We start from the raw sequence: 13,565 nt of genomic DNA, 5'->3' as shown, positions 1-13,565 counted from the left end.
GCAAAAATGCCGCGACCCGGGATCGAACCGGGGACCTTTAGATCTTCAGTCTAACGCTCTCCCAACTGAGCTATCACGGCTAGTTAAAATAATGTTGCTTATCTTGGTCAATATGGAAAAAAGATCACTTTTACATGACTCTAAAAAGTTTAGGTCCTACCGAGATTTGAACTCGGATCGCTGGATTCAGAGTCCAGAGTGCTAACCATTACACCATAGGACCTTGATGCAGATCTAAACTCCAAAGGGTAAAAAAAATTAATTTTGTATAAAAAGAAAAGAAAAAAACCTTATGTATTGGTTCCTGCCGGGATCGAACCGGCGACCTTGTCCGTGTGAAGGACACGTGATAACCACTACACTAAGGAACCATTGTCAACTAAATAACCAAGCCAAGATACATAAGAAACAGACATAAAATGTGCAACTACAAAGCCACGTCACTAAGCTAGGTCTCGTGGCGCAACGGATAACGCGTCTGACTACGGATCAGAAGATTGCAGGTTCGAATCCTGCCGAGATCGAAAATTTTAAAGATTCGTTTGGCTATTAAAGAAAATTGCTATAAAATAAGTCGCCCCCGGGTGGGCTCGAACCTCCAACCTTTCGGTTAACAGCCGAACGCGCTAGCCGATTGCGCCACGGAGGCTAATACAAGATGAAAATATTACATTATTTTTAATATTATTCTATGGTGCCTTCAAATATAAAAACAAAAAAAAGATTGGTTTACTTATGTTGGTAGGGCTAATTACCACCGAACACTCATTAGCGCGGTCCGACTACTGACCGACACGGAAACTCTTGGCTGCTGGGTTTCCCCTCTGGCCCAATCCGCCCCTCATTAAGCAACCTGATCACCTAGGGCTCCCCCTAAGTGGCCATGTTGATGCCAGGCTTAGTGCGGACGCCAATTCAACGTGTTTCAATGGTAACCAGGCGTTCCCTGCCTCAAACCATCCCAAACTCTGACCTCCCAGTAGCAGGATTACAGAACCTCGCCACGGTTCCAGTCAACTATCACATCAATTTCTGTCACAATGTACCATTTGAATTGCAATTTTTTTCATATTTAATTTTGGGTGTGATTTCGCCAGCTTCCGTTATGGTCTAGTGGTTAGGATAGCTGGCTCTCACCCAGCAGGCCCGGGTTCGATTCCCGGTAACGGAAAAATACATTTTGTCGAACCCCCAAGTAATTATATCAACATCCCCGATCCAAAAAAAAAAAGGAGATAAAAAAAAGATAGAGAATTGGATATTTTTAAGTTTTTACTTTTCAGCCAGGGTGACACCAAGCCTGCGTGGCCTAATGGATAAGGCGTCGGTCTCCTAAACCGAAGATTGCGAGTTCGAGTCTCGCCGTGGGTAACATTATCTTTTTAGCAAAAGTTGTTTTGGTTGCAGTGCTTCCAAGGTTTCTTGAAGGCAGTCTACTAGCAAATATGAAGAGTGAAAGCAAGCTGCTCTAGTGGCGCAATCGGTTAGCGCACGGTACTTATAGACAGTACAACAAGTTATGCCGGGGTTGTGAGTTCGAGCCTCACCTAGAGCAAGCACTTTTTCAACCCTTAAACCTGGCAGGGTCTTCCATGAAAAGAGCAAAAATATTTTTTTTTACTTAAACAAAGCATTTTATCTTACCAAAATACTAAAATATTCTCTAGCAGTACCTCATAATATCAAATACAGGTACTGTGGTTCGATTTCAAAATTTTTTTGTAACTATGCTTTACTAACCAACAATCAATCAAGGAAAAAAGTTTGTTAAAGAATATAGATAGATTGATATTTTCTTTTTACTACTGTTTTAAATCTATCAAGTTAATAACAAATTCAATAAAATTTGACTGAATAACCATATAAATGTATAAAGATTTGTGATTTAAATTATGCCATGAAAAATCCTCCAATGAGTTATTTAAGCAAACAAAATTTAGCATAAATGGATATTTAAATTTTGTTTGCTTAAATAACATTCTATTGCAACAAAAAGGTGATGTTAGGAAATAATTTCTTGAATAAAATCATAAAACGTTTTTTCATTTAATTTTCATTTTTTCACTGTTGTGTTTTTATTTGACATTAAAAATAAAAATCATAAAAAATCTTCCAAATCAAAGAGAAAAAATCTTTGAATTATTGGTCAATTTAAGTTCAAAGATTTTTTTTTTTGTAAAAAGTTAATTTTTTAAAAATATTTTAGAAAAAAATCTTCTAACAAAAAAAAATTATCATAATCCAAGATGGCGTCAATACATGTAAAATAATTTTTAAAACAAAAAATTAAAACTTGAATATCTTTTTTCACAGATTGAATTTCAAAAATCGGTCTGACAGTTTTTCCAAAGTCAGTATGATCTATTGAATGAAAAAGGTTTGAAACTGATAGAACATTTCAAAATAAATGGTTCCCACATTCTAAAAATTTTCCCACGCTTGACATTCTTGAAAAATGCTAAATAAATGGACATTTAAACAAACCAAAGATCGCGTTTTTAGCAATGGAATGTGTTTTGTAAAAATCTTTGAAACTTTTGATTTCATTGTTTATGTATGTACACTCAAGAATGATGAATCTTATCTGATCTAGAAAGGCAGAAGGATACTAAATTGTAATTGTAATTCATAATAACCGAGTTTTTACTAAAATAAATTTTTGACAGCTGTGGGATTCGAACCCACGCCCTTGCGGACTGGTGCCTAAAACCAGCGCCTTAGACCACTCGGCCAAACTGCCTGTTGTGCTGACAGTTGTGCGAATAACAGAAATTGTTTCTTAAGTTTTTTTTTTTCAGCCTTACTGTGTAAAAGCATCAAACACCTAAAAAAAATTTGTTTTTCCAGTGAGTGATTTCACAAAATTAACTGCCTCCAGAGAGGATTGAACTCTCGACCCCTGGTTTACAAGACCAGTGCTCTGCCACTGAGCTATAGAGGCTTGCATGTTCACGTGGCACAATTTAAACCTAGCCTAACCTAGTCTAACGTAACCTAACCTAACCTAAGCTATTCCGGTTTGCACCTTGTGTTAAAGACTTTGAAATTGCTAAAGGATTCAGTTGAGTATTAGTCAGCTAACGCAATCAACAGGGGGATGTAGCTCAGTGGTAGAGCGCATGCTTTGCATGTATGAGGCCCCGGGTTCGATCCCCGGCATCTCCAATTGTCAATGATTTTTGTTATTTCTTTGAAGTTGTCTTTTGTTCAAAATGAGTAATTTAGTGAGAAAATATTTGTATGGGGTTATGCGGACACAAAAATGTGGAACGCTTCACGATTTTGCGTGTCATCCTTGCGCAGGGGCCATGCTAATCTTCTCTGTATCGTTCCAATTTTAGTATATGTACTGCCGAAGCAAGTACAATTGAGACTAGAATTTAGTTGTCTATAAAGATCAGCATTTGTTACACAAATTGCAAAAACAATTCTGTTGACCCTGACGTGATTTGAACACGCAGCCTTCTGATCTGGAGTCAGACGCGCTACCGTTGCGCCACAGAGTCAGATGTTTGAATTGCTGCAACTTTGAATTCAGGCGAAACTAAAGGAAAGTCTTTTTATTTCTTTTTTTCTATCCACTATACAATGCAAGCGACCAATAGAAAAAAGGCGCTGCTTTCGTCCGGCCCCTATGACGAAGACCAGGGGTCGTAGCTCAGCTGGTAGAGCGTCTGATTCGCATTTAGAAGGTCTCGGGTTCAAATCCCGACGACTCCAAATTTTTTTTTCTTTTCAATTTTCAAAAGTATTGGGCAAAACCATGGGCTTGACCGGGAGTTGAACCCGGGACCTCTCGCACCCGAAGCGAGAATCATGCCGCCTAGACCATCAAGCCTGGCTTGTGCCCTGCTAACTGTCAGTAGCAAGCTGTAATTCACCAACTTACTAGCCGATTGCTTCCAGCTGTGATGCTGTATTCATGGATGGCCGTCAACCAGAGCCAGCAGTCGTGGCCGAGTGGTTAAGGCGTTGGACTTGAAATCCAATGGGGTTTCCCCGCGCAGGTTCGAATCCTGCCGGCTGCGAAAGTCAGATTTTGTTAGTATCTAGTGTTTTTTTTTACTTTTTTTGCAAAACCAGAAAGTTACCTTGCAACTCACATGGCCTTCCTGGTATAGTGTTAAAATAAGACCTTTGTCAGGTGTGGGGTTCGAACCCACGCAATCTTACGATTATGAGAGCTTAAATCTCACGCCTTAGACCACTCGGCCAACCTGACAGGATGCAACAGGGCGGCACTCATTGCAAAACGCATGAAATCACGACTGACAAGCACTGATTAAGCCAAGCTCTACAAAAAAAAAATTATCACGACGAAGATGGGATTCGAACCCACGCGGGCAGAGCCCATTGGATTAGCAGTCCAACGCCTTAACCACTCGGCCACCTCGTCTATGATAATGATTAGCCTAGATTACTTACAAAGCAGACATGACACATGACATCAACAAAAAAAAAAAAAAAAAAAAAAAAAAACCGCAATATTGCATCAATCGTGTCAAAAGATTTCCCACGCCGGGAGTTGAACCCGGGCCTCCTGGGTGAAAGCCAGATATCCTAGCCGTTAGACCACGTGGGATTCTGTTTCCGTCCGGGATCGAACCGGAGACCTTCTGCGTGTTAGGCAGATGTGATAACCGCTACACCACGGAAACTTGTTACATAGAGTAAACAGCTTTATTGCCTTCTGCTTTTCTTTAAGTGTGCTAGTTACTAGGCAAATATGTATTTGTGGTTTTCACTTTGGCGTACATAATAATATTGTAAAACAAGCGTCAGTGGTATAGTGGTGAGCATAGCTGCCTTCCAAGCAGTTGACCCGGGTTCGATTCCCGGCTGACGCATTTTCATCTCAGTTGCCTAGCAATACATTTTTGTACATTCAAAAAGTGTAGTAATCCTGTACTACCAACAAGCCTCCGTAGCGCAGTAGGCAGCGCGTCAGTCTCATAATCTGAAGGCCGTGAGTTCGAGCCTCACCGGGGGCAGGCAAACACTTTTTCATCTCCTGGTTGTGTTTTGAAAAAAAAGTTTTGTCAGAAGTGGGATTCGAACCCACGCCCTCATCGAGGACCAGAATTCTCACAACCACTCTCTATCAGAGAGCAAGGAAGTTGTCCTTGAGTCTGGCGCCTTAGACCACTCGGCCATCCTGACTGCTAACATAGTGTTCACAGATTAGGAAATTCCATGTTTTGATAACCCAAAAAGGTTAGCCAAAATGCAATGTTAGCATCCCATCTGGGGATCGAACCCAGGACCTTTGGATTAGAAGTCCAACGCGCTATCCTCTGCGCTAATGGGACTTGGTAAGAGAAAAGAAAATAGTAGCATTTGTTGACAGAAAACATTATGGAAGGCAAGTAAAAGAAAATCAAGTAGAGAAGAAAAAAAGCATGTAGTTTTTGCATTGTGCTAATACTTAAACATGTCATCTCAATCAGGCCCGTTAGCTCAGTTGGTTAGAGCGTCGTGCTAATAACGCGAAGGTCACGGGTTCGATCCCCCTACGGGCCAGCTAATACTTTTACCAAATTGAACAGTTTGCAGTGGCGGAAATATTTAATGGATAAAAAAAAGAAATTTCACAAGGTTGAAAAATTATCTCTCCCCGACCGGGAATCGAACCCGGGCCTTCCACGTGACAGGCGGAGATCCTCACCACTAGACTATCGAGGAATTCTTGTTGACCAGCTATTTTCTAGTCTCTACGTACATATCACACTGATTGGAGACTTGAACAAAAAATGAGAGCGCCCGAGCAGGGGCTCGAACCCTGGACCGTTAGGTTAAAAGCCTAACGCTCTACCGACTGAGCTACCCGGGCATCATGCTATTTTACAATTACAGTAAAAAAATTGTCTCACCAGATGGCAGCAGCATTTTAGTTCATGGTAGGCTTGGTTTTCTCTCTGTTTATTTTTGGTTAAGTGCAACCTGAGTTGTATAGAATAAATCATCACTCCATAATTTTCCTGTATTGTAGCATTTTGCATTTAGTATATGTCACATTTTCCAATGTTAAATGTCTACGGCCATACCATGTTGAAAGCACCAGTTCTCGTCCGATCACTGAAGTTAAGCAACATTGGGCCAAGTTAGTACTTGGATGGGTGACCGCCTGGGAATACTTGGTGTCGTAGGCAAATCTTTTCATCCTTTTTTATAAGTTGAGAAAAGAAAAAAACAAAGTCTGAGAAATGTAAACCAGACAACTGCTTATGTTCATTTTTTACACCTAAAGCCCTTATACAATGCAACCACTATGATATAATATGTAGTTACTGTTTTTGTCACCAGATGGCAGCTCTGTTTAGTTCCCAGTTAGGCTTTGTTTTCTCCGTGTTGAGGCATAAGTTTTAGGTTGACAACTATTATTGTTCAATAAAATGATATCTTTTAGTATTACACATACCTACTTGGATTAAAATTTTAGTTACTTTGTGCTTGTATTTTATAAAAATTAACTTTTCCGGTCGGACCTTGAACAAATATCAAAAATATATGATTGTCCAAGTAACTTTACATCATTGTCTAAAACGACCAAGCTAATATTGCTTGATTCACTTCTACAAGAGGTGTGTATCAGCTCTGCTTCGATGGGTCGCTCACCTTGAGTCCGCTCGGGTTGAGTGTCTGTCTTAGTCAGTCACAAACATCTTTATTCAGGGTTAAAGAGAACCCACTAATCACTGGAAACCAATCAAGAACTTAGAACCATTTTCCGTAAATACCTGTACGTATTTTCTCTTGGTAATGCATTTTCCATTTAGTTTATGACACATTTTCCTTTGATAAATGTCTACGGCCATACCATGTTGAAAGCACCAGTTCTCGTCCGATCACTGAAGTTAAGCAACATTGGGCCAAGCTAGTACTTGGATGGGTGACCGCCTGGGAATACTTGGTGTCGTAGGCTTTAACATTTTATCCATATTTCAAAATTTGTCTCTTTTTCTTCCTTGTCCGTAGATTCCTGTACTGTTGAGCGTTTTGCATTCATTTCACGCCACATTTTCTCTTCGTAATGCATTTTGCATTTAATTTACGCGACAATTTCCGTTGATGTATGTCTACGGCCATACCATGTTGAAAGCACCAGTTCTCGTCCGATCACTGCAGTTAAGCAACATTGGGCCAAGTTAGTACTTGGATGGGTGACCGCCTGGGAATACTTGGTGTCGTAGGCTATAACATTTTATCCATATTTCAAATTTGTCTCTTTTTCTTTCTTGTCCAAGAGAAATTTCTAATCACTGAGAACATAAGGTGAAACCCAAGGGGATGTAGCTCAGATGGTAGAGCGCTCGCTTAGCATGCGAGAGGTACGGGGATCGATACCCCGCATCTCCATGTATCATTTTTCCCCCTACTACACAAGCACCAAACAAAAAAATAAACACACAGAAAAACAAAAGTCTGAAAATTTAAACCAGTAAAACTTTAAACCTTTTTGTTGCATTAGAATGTTATTTAATAAACCAGAAGTTAGAAGAGCATTTCCTCAGAGTAAATGTCTACGGCCATACCATGTTGAAAGCACCAGTTCTCGTCTGATCACTGAAGTTAAGCAACATTGGGCCAAGTTAGTACTTGGATGGGTGACCGCCTGGGAATACTTGGTGTCGTAGGCTCAATCTTTTTGGAATTTTGACCCAACCAATCCTAGCCCAAACCTAACTAAACCTCACACAAGTTTGAAAATCATGTTGTCACTTTATGTCTACGGCCATACCATGTTGAAAGCACCAGTTCTCGTCCGATCACTGAAGTTAAGCAACATTGGGCCAAGTTAGTACTTGGATGGGTGACCGCCTGGGAATACTTGGTGTCGTAAACTCTACATCTTTATCTTGTCACTGAAAACAGAAAAGTTGTGTTAACGTAGAAAATAATTGCTGCAACGTCCGGGAATCGAACCCGGGCCGCCCGCGTGGCAGGCGAGCATTCTACCACTGAACCAACGTTGCTGGCTGGCAGTCACAAACATCTTTATTCAGGGTTAAAGAGAACCCACTAATCACTGGAAACCAATCAAGAACTTAGAACCATTTTCCGTAAATACCTGTACGTATTTTCTCTTGGTAATGCATTTTCCATTTAGTTTATGACACATTTTCCTTTGATAAATGTCTACGGCCATACCATGTTGAAAGCACCAGTTCTCGTCCGATCACTGAAGTTAAGCAACATTGGGCCAAGCTAGTACTTGGATGGGTGACCGCCTGGGAATACTTGGTGTCGTAGGCTTTAACATTTTATCCATATTTCAAAATTTGTCTCTTTTTCTTCCTTGTCCGTAGATTCCTGTACTGTTGAGCGTTTTGCATTCATTTCACGCCACATTTTCTCTTCGTAATGCATTTTGCATTTAATTTACGCGACAATTTCCGTTGATGTATGTCTACGGCCATACCATGTTGAAAGCACCAGTTCTCGTCCGATCACTGCAGTTAAGCAACATTGGGCCAAGTTAGTACTTGGATGGGTGACCGCCTGGGAATACTTGGTGTCGTAGGCTATAACATTTTATCCATATTTCAAATTTGTCTCTTTTTCTTTCTTGTCCAAGAGAAATTTCTAATCACTGAGAACATAAGGTGAAACCCAAGGGGATGTAGCTCAGATGGTAGAGCGCTCGCTTAGCATGCGAGAGGTACGGGGATCGATACCCCGCATCTCCATGTATCATTTTTCCCCCTACTACACAAGCACCAAACAAAAAAATAAACACACAGAAAAACAAAAGTCTGAAAATTTAAACCAGTAAAACTTTAAACCTTTTTGTTGCATTAGAATGTTATTTAATAAACCAGAAGTTAGAAGAGCATTTCCTCAGAGTAAATGTCTACGGCCATACCATGTTGAAAGCACCAGTTCTCGTCTGATCACTGAAGTTAAGCAACATTGGGCCAAGTTAGTACTTGGATGGGTGACCGCCTGGGAATACTTGGTGTCGTAGGCTCAATCTTTTTGGAATTTTGACCCAACCAATCCTAGCCCAAACCTAACTAAACCTCACACAAGTTTGAAAATCATGTTGTCACTTTATGTCTACGGCCATACCATGTTGAAAGCACCAGTTCTCGTCCGATCACTGAAGTTAAGCAACATTGGGCCAAGTTAGTACTTGGATGGGTGACCGCCTGGGAATACTTGGTGTCGTAAACTCTACATCTTTATCTTGTCACTGAAAACAGAAAAGTTGTGTTAACGTAGAAAATAATTGCTGCAACGTCCGGGAATCGAACCCGGGCCGCCCGCGTGGCAGGCGAGCATTCTACCACTGAACCAACGTTGCTGACATGCTCTTTGGCTATTCGTATAACCCAACCCCTTGCTGAAAATCTTTATTCAGAAATCTGTCAATTTATAACCCAAATACAGATTGATATAGCTTTACACCTGAACGATTAATATGACTTGCTGTAAGTAGACTTTGGCAGTAGGTAAGGACTTTCTTCAGCCCGGCAAGACAATATCTGAGTGATCCTTGGTTCACTTGTACACACCTCTTAGTGAAGTGAATCAAGCAAGTATAGCTTGGTCAGTTTAGACAATTGGTAACTGCAATTTTAGCCATTCCTACCATAGGCTATTTGTCAGCATGGTTGGCCAGTTTTATTTTCACAAATTTGAAGTGGTTGGTTGGAGATGAATGGTTTTGTGGTAAACACATCCTGACATCCTGTCCCTACATGCCTGTTGTAATATGTTTCTTTAAATGGGCTCTCTCATGGAAAGCCTTCAGATAAATTGGATGTAACTCCAATATGATCCACTTACACGGAAATCTTTAGTAAAAGGCGAAAGATTTATTCGTGCTGTAGGTAGATCCTGGACATGCTCTAACAACACAAATAGCTCCATATCCTTGGCAGCTGTTAGGCTTGTTCCATTGACCAATCTAATGTAGTTGTCAGCAAAGACATGTAGAGATTGTGTCAAAGTTCAGCTTATTCACCAAAAAAACATAAGCCCCTAGAATAACTTGAGGCAGAAAATTATCCATTAAATGACATTCAACTTTAGGGGTTTGCACCACCTAGCATTAAAACATTGAACTACATAAAGGAAGTGGAGCCATTGTGCTTTTGGCAGCATGCTTGTTGACTTGTGCAAACTTGATACAGGTTGTACACAATGTATTGAGTGGTCCAGTTTAGAAGTGGGGACAAGTGGGCCGATTCTGGTGGTACTGCAATACCAGGCCAACCCGTGATAAGGCTGGAGCAAGCTCCAAGTCCTCATCCCCTAACAAAAATGAGTTTAATATCGAAGGGGACACATGGTCCCCGTATCAGATATTAAGCTGATAAGAACAGATACTACACTTTGATCTTAGCCAAAAGGCCGAGAAGCGATGCCGAAGAATAGTTCCAGTATACTACCTTAGAGTCATAACCTGACTATTGTACTGTCTGGCAAAAGATTGGCATGCAGGCTGCCTAATCATTGTTAGAGAGAGTATAGTCAATCTGCCTAGTTCAAAGCAAAAACTTTACTTTAAATTGGGCTTCGATAGAAGCCTTTTTCTGGCCAACTACACAAACTTTAGCAATTCCTGGTGTGTAAAATTTGAACTAGATGGTTAAGTTAAACATTCTAATTCTGTTGTCTGTTCTGTATTTATTAGGGGATGCGCGAACGCAGTCCCCAACTACCAAAAATTGTGCGTTCGAGTTACCCACATTTGGGGTAATCGTAGGGGTCAGCCATGCCTGAGTGCAATGGCACAGCCTCACCCTAGAGGAACCACCTTAGTGATCATGGTTAACCTCCACGCCAGGTAAGTATGAGGGAAAGAGTCGATTTCAGTGTATGGGTGACAAAGACTATAGATATTTTGCTGACCAGCTCCACGACTTTACACAAAACATGATTCAGTTGAAGTGTCCCCTCAGAAATGCTATATTTATACTTTTTCAAATAGTTGGTGACATACTTTGTTGATGAAACCTTCGGTAGGAGGTCTTCCATTGAAACAAATGCGACACCTAGAGGCCAAATTATTGACTACATAAAATACATGATTGCTACTTTACAGGTTATGCATTCTTATTGCAGATAGTGAGCTATCATCAGCTCTGACAGAAATAGCATTACAGTTCACACTGCAACCACTGGATCTATACACACCTCTTAGTGAAGTGAATCAAGCAAATTTAGCTTGGTCAGTTTAGACAAATACAAGATGCAAACTGTCACTTCTTATAACAAGATTACCAAGAGTTAGCACTGGTCGCAACGAAACAAACCATACAGAAGGATGGTATGGTAATATCCACATTATAATGTGAAAATGCCTTACCAAATGTCTACGGCCATACCATGTTGAAAGCACCAGTTCTCGTCCGATCACTGAAGTTAAGCAACATTGGGCCAAGTTAGTACTTGGATGGGTGACCGCCTGGGAATACTTGGTGTCGTAGACTTAACATTTTTGGAATTTTGACCCAAACAATCCTAGCCCAAACCTAACTAAACCCCACACAATTAATGTCTACGGCCATACCATGTTGAAAGCACCAGTTCTCGTCCGATCACTGAAGTTAAGCAACATTGGGCCAAGTTAGTACTTGGATGGGTGACCGCCTGGGAATACTTGGTGTCGTAGGCTCAATCTTTTTGGAATTTTGACCCAACCAATCCTAGCCCAAACCTAACTAAACCCCACACAATTAATGTCTACGGCCATACCATGTTGAAAACACCAGTTCTCGTCCGATCACTGAAGTTAAGCAACATTGGGCCAAGTTAGTACTTGGATGGGTGACCGCCTGGGAATACTTGGTGTCGTAGGCTTATCCATTTTTAAAAAATTGCCTCAAAAAAGTTGTGATACTGTAGAAAATAATTGCTGCAACGTCCGGGAATCGAACCCGGGCCGCCCGCGTGGCAGGCGAGCATTCTACCACTGAACCAACGTTGCTGGCTTGCTCTCATGATATTCGTGTAGTTACTTTTTGTGTACCTATTGCAAAGACCAACCATACAAAGTGCAGAGCCCAGGCAGCCAACATAGCCCGGCTAGCTCAGTCGGTAGAGCATGAGACTCTTAATCTCAGGGTCGTGGGTTCGAGCCCCACGTTGGGCGAATTTTTTTTTACATGGAACAGTTTTTAAAAATATATTTGAATTTGTTTCGTGATATTCTGACAATAGGGTAATTCAGGCGCCATGGCTTAGTTGGTTAAAGCGCCTGTCTCGTAAACAGGAGATCCCGAGTTCGACTCTCGGTGGTGCCTTGATCCTTTTATTACTACTATCCATGGCTACACATACATAGGGTAAAGATTTGCAAAAATGCCGCGACCCGGGATCGAACCGGGGACCTTTAGATCTTCAGTCTAACGCTCTCCCAACTGAGCTATCACGGCTAGTTAAAATAATGTTGCTTATCTTGGTCAATATGGAAAAAAGATCACTTTTACATGACTCTAAAAAGTTTAGGTCCTACCGAGATTTGAACTCGGATCGCTGGATTCAGAGTCCAGAGTGCTAACCATTACACCATAGGACCTTGATGCAGATCTAAACTCCAAAGGGTAAAAAAAATTAATTTTGTATAAAAAGAAAAGAAAAAAACCTTATGTATTGGTTCCTGCCGGGATCGAACCGGCGACCTTGTCCGTGTGAAGGACACGTGATAACCACTACACTAAGGAACCATTGTCAACTAAATAACCAAGCCAAGATACATAAGAAACAGACATAAAATGTGCAACTACAAAGCCACGTCACTAAGCTAGGTCTCGTGGCGCAACGGATAACGCGTCTGACTACGGATCAGAAGATTGCAGGTTCGAATCCTGCCGAGATCGAAAATTTTAAAGATTCGTTTGGCTATTAAAGAAAATTGCTATAAAATAAGTCGCCCCCGGGTGGGCTCGAACCACCAACCTTTCGGTTAACAGCCGAACGCGCTAGCCGATTGCGCCACGGAGGCTAATACAAGATGAAAATATTACATTATTTTTAATATTATTCTATGGTGCCTTCAAATATAAAAACAAAAAAAAGATTGGTTTACTTATGTTGGTAGGGCTAATTACCACCGAACACTCATTAGCGCGGTCCGACTACTGACCGACACGGAAACTCTTGGCTGCTGGGTTTCCCCTCTGGCCCAATCCGCCCCTCATTAAGCAACCTGATCACCTAGGGCTCCCCCTAAGTGGCCATGTTGATGCCAGGCTTAGTGCGGACGCCAATTCAACGTGTTTCAATGGTAACCAGGCGTTCCCTGCCTCAAACCATCCCAAACTCTGACCTCCCAGTAGCAGGATTACAGAACCTCGCCACGGTTCCAGTCAACTATCACATCAATTTCTGTCACAATGTACCATTTGAATTGCAATTTTTTTCATATTTAATTTTGGGTGTGATTTCGCCAGCTTCCGTTATGGTCTAGTGGTTAGGATAGCTGGCTCTCACCCAGCAGGCCCGGGTTCGATTCCCGGTAACGGAAAAATACATTTTGTCGAACCCCCAAGTAATTATATCAACATCCCCGATCCAAAAAAAAAAAGGAGATAAAAAAAAGATAGAGAATTGGATAT

At 41.2% G+C, this 13,565-nt stretch overlaps 55 non-coding genes across 55 annotated transcripts; 28 read left to right on the top strand and 27 right to left on the bottom strand.

Moving 5' to 3' along the window:
- Positions 1 to 7: 7 nt before the first annotated feature.
- TRNAF-GAA (transfer RNA phenylalanine (anticodon GAA)) lies at positions 8 to 80 on the bottom strand. Its single transcript has one exon. It is a non-coding gene; the product is annotated as a tRNA-Phe (tRNA).
- A 71-nt stretch (positions 81 to 151) lies between these two features.
- On the bottom strand, positions 152 to 223 carry TRNAQ-CUG (transfer RNA glutamine (anticodon CUG)). The gene has a single exon. It is a non-coding gene; the product is annotated as a tRNA-Gln (tRNA).
- Positions 224 to 298: 75 nt separating this feature from the next.
- Positions 299 to 371, bottom strand: TRNAV-CAC (transfer RNA valine (anticodon CAC)). The gene has a single exon. It is a non-coding gene; the product is annotated as a tRNA-Val (tRNA).
- Positions 372 to 451: 80 nt separating this feature from the next.
- TRNAR-ACG (transfer RNA arginine (anticodon ACG)) lies at positions 452 to 524 on the top strand. Its single transcript has one exon. It is a non-coding gene; the product is annotated as a tRNA-Arg (tRNA).
- Positions 525 to 575: 51 nt separating this feature from the next.
- On the bottom strand, positions 576 to 649 carry TRNAN-GUU (transfer RNA asparagine (anticodon GUU)). The gene has a single exon. It is a non-coding gene; the product is annotated as a tRNA-Asn (tRNA).
- A 450-nt stretch (positions 650 to 1,099) lies between these two features.
- TRNAE-CUC (transfer RNA glutamic acid (anticodon CUC)) lies at positions 1,100 to 1,171 on the top strand. The gene has a single exon. It is a non-coding gene; the product is annotated as a tRNA-Glu (tRNA).
- Positions 1,172 to 1,298: 127 nt separating this feature from the next.
- On the top strand, positions 1,299 to 1,371 carry TRNAR-CCU (transfer RNA arginine (anticodon CCU)). Its single transcript has one exon. It is a non-coding gene; the product is annotated as a tRNA-Arg (tRNA).
- Positions 1,372 to 1,465: 94 nt separating this feature from the next.
- Positions 1,466 to 1,555, top strand: TRNAI-UAU (transfer RNA isoleucine (anticodon UAU)). The gene is given in 2 exon segments: positions 1,466 to 1,503; positions 1,520 to 1,555. It is a non-coding gene; the product is annotated as a tRNA-Ile (tRNA).
- A 1,105-nt stretch (positions 1,556 to 2,660) lies between these two features.
- Positions 2,661 to 2,740, bottom strand: TRNAL-UAG (transfer RNA leucine (anticodon UAG)). Its single transcript has one exon. It is a non-coding gene; the product is annotated as a tRNA-Leu (tRNA).
- A 129-nt stretch (positions 2,741 to 2,869) lies between these two features.
- TRNAT-UGU (transfer RNA threonine (anticodon UGU)) lies at positions 2,870 to 2,941 on the bottom strand. The gene has a single exon. It is a non-coding gene; the product is annotated as a tRNA-Thr (tRNA).
- Positions 2,942 to 3,093: 152 nt separating this feature from the next.
- TRNAA-UGC (transfer RNA alanine (anticodon UGC)) lies at positions 3,094 to 3,165 on the top strand. Its single transcript has one exon. It is a non-coding gene; the product is annotated as a tRNA-Ala (tRNA).
- Positions 3,166 to 3,258: 93 nt separating this feature from the next.
- Positions 3,259 to 3,365, bottom strand: LOC145308191 (U6 spliceosomal RNA). Its single transcript, XR_013876035.1, has one exon. It is a non-coding gene; the product is annotated as a U6 spliceosomal RNA (small nuclear RNA).
- Positions 3,366 to 3,434: 69 nt separating this feature from the next.
- On the bottom strand, positions 3,435 to 3,506 carry TRNAW-CCA (transfer RNA tryptophan (anticodon CCA)). Its single transcript has one exon. It is a non-coding gene; the product is annotated as a tRNA-Trp (tRNA).
- Positions 3,507 to 3,647: 141 nt separating this feature from the next.
- TRNAA-CGC (transfer RNA alanine (anticodon CGC)) lies at positions 3,648 to 3,720 on the top strand. Its single transcript has one exon. It is a non-coding gene; the product is annotated as a tRNA-Ala (tRNA).
- A 45-nt stretch (positions 3,721 to 3,765) lies between these two features.
- On the bottom strand, positions 3,766 to 3,838 carry TRNAP-CGG (transfer RNA proline (anticodon CGG)). Its single transcript has one exon. It is a non-coding gene; the product is annotated as a tRNA-Pro (tRNA).
- A 108-nt stretch (positions 3,839 to 3,946) lies between these two features.
- Positions 3,947 to 4,028, top strand: TRNAS-UGA (transfer RNA serine (anticodon UGA)). The gene has a single exon. It is a non-coding gene; the product is annotated as a tRNA-Ser (tRNA).
- Positions 4,029 to 4,138: 110 nt separating this feature from the next.
- On the bottom strand, positions 4,139 to 4,222 carry TRNAL-UAA (transfer RNA leucine (anticodon UAA)). The gene has a single exon. It is a non-coding gene; the product is annotated as a tRNA-Leu (tRNA).
- Positions 4,223 to 4,314: 92 nt separating this feature from the next.
- TRNAS-GCU (transfer RNA serine (anticodon GCU)) lies at positions 4,315 to 4,396 on the bottom strand. Its single transcript has one exon. It is a non-coding gene; the product is annotated as a tRNA-Ser (tRNA).
- Positions 4,397 to 4,510: 114 nt separating this feature from the next.
- Positions 4,511 to 4,582, bottom strand: TRNAE-UUC (transfer RNA glutamic acid (anticodon UUC)). The gene has a single exon. It is a non-coding gene; the product is annotated as a tRNA-Glu (tRNA).
- Positions 4,583 to 4,585: 3 nt separating this feature from the next.
- On the bottom strand, positions 4,586 to 4,658 carry TRNAV-AAC (transfer RNA valine (anticodon AAC)). Its single transcript has one exon. It is a non-coding gene; the product is annotated as a tRNA-Val (tRNA).
- Positions 4,659 to 4,775: 117 nt separating this feature from the next.
- On the top strand, positions 4,776 to 4,847 carry TRNAG-UCC (transfer RNA glycine (anticodon UCC)). The gene has a single exon. It is a non-coding gene; the product is annotated as a tRNA-Gly (tRNA).
- A 71-nt stretch (positions 4,848 to 4,918) lies between these two features.
- TRNAM-CAU (transfer RNA methionine (anticodon CAU)) lies at positions 4,919 to 4,991 on the top strand. Its single transcript has one exon. It is a non-coding gene; the product is annotated as a tRNA-Met (tRNA).
- A 46-nt stretch (positions 4,992 to 5,037) lies between these two features.
- TRNAL-CAA (transfer RNA leucine (anticodon CAA)) lies at positions 5,038 to 5,160 on the bottom strand. Its single transcript has 2 exons — positions 5,123 to 5,160; positions 5,038 to 5,082 (listed from the first exon to the last, which is right to left on the bottom strand). It is a non-coding gene; the product is annotated as a tRNA-Leu (tRNA).
- Positions 5,161 to 5,236: 76 nt separating this feature from the next.
- TRNAR-UCU (transfer RNA arginine (anticodon UCU)) lies at positions 5,237 to 5,309 on the bottom strand. Its single transcript has one exon. It is a non-coding gene; the product is annotated as a tRNA-Arg (tRNA).
- A 137-nt stretch (positions 5,310 to 5,446) lies between these two features.
- TRNAI-AAU (transfer RNA isoleucine (anticodon AAU)) lies at positions 5,447 to 5,520 on the top strand. Its single transcript has one exon. It is a non-coding gene; the product is annotated as a tRNA-Ile (tRNA).
- Positions 5,521 to 5,610: 90 nt separating this feature from the next.
- Positions 5,611 to 5,682, bottom strand: TRNAD-GUC (transfer RNA aspartic acid (anticodon GUC)). The gene has a single exon. It is a non-coding gene; the product is annotated as a tRNA-Asp (tRNA).
- A 75-nt stretch (positions 5,683 to 5,757) lies between these two features.
- Positions 5,758 to 5,830, bottom strand: TRNAK-UUU (transfer RNA lysine (anticodon UUU)). The gene has a single exon. It is a non-coding gene; the product is annotated as a tRNA-Lys (tRNA).
- Positions 5,831 to 6,030: 200 nt separating this feature from the next.
- LOC145308275 (5S ribosomal RNA) lies at positions 6,031 to 6,149 on the top strand. Its single transcript, XR_013876116.1, has one exon. It is a non-coding gene; the product is annotated as a 5S ribosomal RNA (ribosomal RNA).
- Positions 6,150 to 6,803: 654 nt separating this feature from the next.
- Positions 6,804 to 6,922, top strand: LOC145308367 (5S ribosomal RNA). Its single transcript, XR_013876203.1, has one exon. It is a non-coding gene; the product is annotated as a 5S ribosomal RNA (ribosomal RNA).
- Positions 6,923 to 7,074: 152 nt separating this feature from the next.
- On the top strand, positions 7,075 to 7,193 carry LOC145308438 (5S ribosomal RNA). Its single transcript, XR_013876270.1, has one exon. It is a non-coding gene; the product is annotated as a 5S ribosomal RNA (ribosomal RNA).
- A 90-nt stretch (positions 7,194 to 7,283) lies between these two features.
- Positions 7,284 to 7,356, top strand: TRNAA-AGC (transfer RNA alanine (anticodon AGC)). Its single transcript has one exon. It is a non-coding gene; the product is annotated as a tRNA-Ala (tRNA).
- Positions 7,357 to 7,518: 162 nt separating this feature from the next.
- Positions 7,519 to 7,637, top strand: LOC145308340 (5S ribosomal RNA). Its single transcript, XR_013876177.1, has one exon. It is a non-coding gene; the product is annotated as a 5S ribosomal RNA (ribosomal RNA).
- An 87-nt stretch (positions 7,638 to 7,724) lies between these two features.
- Positions 7,725 to 7,843, top strand: LOC145308524 (5S ribosomal RNA). The gene has a single exon (XR_013876350.1). It is a non-coding gene; the product is annotated as a 5S ribosomal RNA (ribosomal RNA).
- Positions 7,844 to 7,902: 59 nt separating this feature from the next.
- On the bottom strand, positions 7,903 to 7,973 carry TRNAG-GCC (transfer RNA glycine (anticodon GCC)). The gene has a single exon. It is a non-coding gene; the product is annotated as a tRNA-Gly (tRNA).
- Positions 7,974 to 8,134: 161 nt separating this feature from the next.
- On the top strand, positions 8,135 to 8,253 carry LOC145308365 (5S ribosomal RNA). Its single transcript, XR_013876201.1, has one exon. It is a non-coding gene; the product is annotated as a 5S ribosomal RNA (ribosomal RNA).
- Positions 8,254 to 8,405: 152 nt separating this feature from the next.
- Positions 8,406 to 8,524, top strand: LOC145308436 (5S ribosomal RNA). Its single transcript, XR_013876268.1, has one exon. It is a non-coding gene; the product is annotated as a 5S ribosomal RNA (ribosomal RNA).
- A 90-nt stretch (positions 8,525 to 8,614) lies between these two features.
- Positions 8,615 to 8,687, top strand: TRNAA-AGC (transfer RNA alanine (anticodon AGC)). The gene has a single exon. It is a non-coding gene; the product is annotated as a tRNA-Ala (tRNA).
- Positions 8,688 to 8,849: 162 nt separating this feature from the next.
- Positions 8,850 to 8,968, top strand: LOC145308339 (5S ribosomal RNA). The gene has a single exon (XR_013876176.1). It is a non-coding gene; the product is annotated as a 5S ribosomal RNA (ribosomal RNA).
- An 87-nt stretch (positions 8,969 to 9,055) lies between these two features.
- Positions 9,056 to 9,174, top strand: LOC145308523 (5S ribosomal RNA). Its single transcript, XR_013876349.1, has one exon. It is a non-coding gene; the product is annotated as a 5S ribosomal RNA (ribosomal RNA).
- Positions 9,175 to 9,233: 59 nt separating this feature from the next.
- TRNAG-GCC (transfer RNA glycine (anticodon GCC)) lies at positions 9,234 to 9,304 on the bottom strand. The gene has a single exon. It is a non-coding gene; the product is annotated as a tRNA-Gly (tRNA).
- Positions 9,305 to 9,729: 425 nt separating this feature from the next.
- Positions 9,730 to 9,847, bottom strand: LOC145308127 (U5 spliceosomal RNA). The gene has a single exon (XR_013875964.1). It is a non-coding gene; the product is annotated as a U5 spliceosomal RNA (small nuclear RNA).
- Positions 9,848 to 10,176: 329 nt separating this feature from the next.
- On the bottom strand, positions 10,177 to 10,368 carry LOC145308032 (U2 spliceosomal RNA). The gene has a single exon (XR_013875866.1). It is a non-coding gene; the product is annotated as a U2 spliceosomal RNA (small nuclear RNA).
- A 267-nt stretch (positions 10,369 to 10,635) lies between these two features.
- LOC145307920 (U1 spliceosomal RNA) lies at positions 10,636 to 10,800 on the bottom strand. The gene has a single exon (XR_013875764.1). It is a non-coding gene; the product is annotated as a U1 spliceosomal RNA (small nuclear RNA).
- Positions 10,801 to 11,319: 519 nt separating this feature from the next.
- LOC145308496 (5S ribosomal RNA) lies at positions 11,320 to 11,438 on the top strand. The gene has a single exon (XR_013876324.1). It is a non-coding gene; the product is annotated as a 5S ribosomal RNA (ribosomal RNA).
- A 66-nt stretch (positions 11,439 to 11,504) lies between these two features.
- LOC145308189 (5S ribosomal RNA) lies at positions 11,505 to 11,623 on the top strand. The gene has a single exon (XR_013876033.1). It is a non-coding gene; the product is annotated as a 5S ribosomal RNA (ribosomal RNA).
- A 66-nt stretch (positions 11,624 to 11,689) lies between these two features.
- Positions 11,690 to 11,808, top strand: LOC145308226 (5S ribosomal RNA). Its single transcript, XR_013876069.1, has one exon. It is a non-coding gene; the product is annotated as a 5S ribosomal RNA (ribosomal RNA).
- A 56-nt stretch (positions 11,809 to 11,864) lies between these two features.
- TRNAG-GCC (transfer RNA glycine (anticodon GCC)) lies at positions 11,865 to 11,935 on the bottom strand. The gene has a single exon. It is a non-coding gene; the product is annotated as a tRNA-Gly (tRNA).
- Positions 11,936 to 12,027: 92 nt separating this feature from the next.
- TRNAK-CUU (transfer RNA lysine (anticodon CUU)) lies at positions 12,028 to 12,100 on the top strand. Its single transcript has one exon. It is a non-coding gene; the product is annotated as a tRNA-Lys (tRNA).
- A 77-nt stretch (positions 12,101 to 12,177) lies between these two features.
- On the top strand, positions 12,178 to 12,251 carry TRNAT-CGU (transfer RNA threonine (anticodon CGU)). Its single transcript has one exon. It is a non-coding gene; the product is annotated as a tRNA-Thr (tRNA).
- Positions 12,252 to 12,310: 59 nt separating this feature from the next.
- Positions 12,311 to 12,383, bottom strand: TRNAF-GAA (transfer RNA phenylalanine (anticodon GAA)). Its single transcript has one exon. It is a non-coding gene; the product is annotated as a tRNA-Phe (tRNA).
- Positions 12,384 to 12,454: 71 nt separating this feature from the next.
- On the bottom strand, positions 12,455 to 12,526 carry TRNAQ-CUG (transfer RNA glutamine (anticodon CUG)). Its single transcript has one exon. It is a non-coding gene; the product is annotated as a tRNA-Gln (tRNA).
- A 75-nt stretch (positions 12,527 to 12,601) lies between these two features.
- On the bottom strand, positions 12,602 to 12,674 carry TRNAV-CAC (transfer RNA valine (anticodon CAC)). The gene has a single exon. It is a non-coding gene; the product is annotated as a tRNA-Val (tRNA).
- Positions 12,675 to 12,754: 80 nt separating this feature from the next.
- On the top strand, positions 12,755 to 12,827 carry TRNAR-ACG (transfer RNA arginine (anticodon ACG)). The gene has a single exon. It is a non-coding gene; the product is annotated as a tRNA-Arg (tRNA).
- A 51-nt stretch (positions 12,828 to 12,878) lies between these two features.
- TRNAN-GUU (transfer RNA asparagine (anticodon GUU)) lies at positions 12,879 to 12,952 on the bottom strand. Its single transcript has one exon. It is a non-coding gene; the product is annotated as a tRNA-Asn (tRNA).
- Positions 12,953 to 13,402: 450 nt separating this feature from the next.
- On the top strand, positions 13,403 to 13,474 carry TRNAE-CUC (transfer RNA glutamic acid (anticodon CUC)). Its single transcript has one exon. It is a non-coding gene; the product is annotated as a tRNA-Glu (tRNA).
- Positions 13,475 to 13,565: the final 91 nt, after the last annotated feature.

The sequence above is a fragment of the Acartia tonsa genome, chromosome 15 (genome assembly GCF_053477335.1).
Source record: "Acartia tonsa isolate MP-2025a chromosome 15, ASM5347733v1, whole genome shotgun sequence".
Taxonomy (NCBI): Eukaryota; Metazoa; Arthropoda; class Copepoda; order Calanoida; family Acartiidae; genus Acartia; species Acartia tonsa.
The sequence above is the reverse complement of the archived record's forward strand: the minus strand, read 5'-3'. Positions and strand labels throughout refer to the sequence as shown.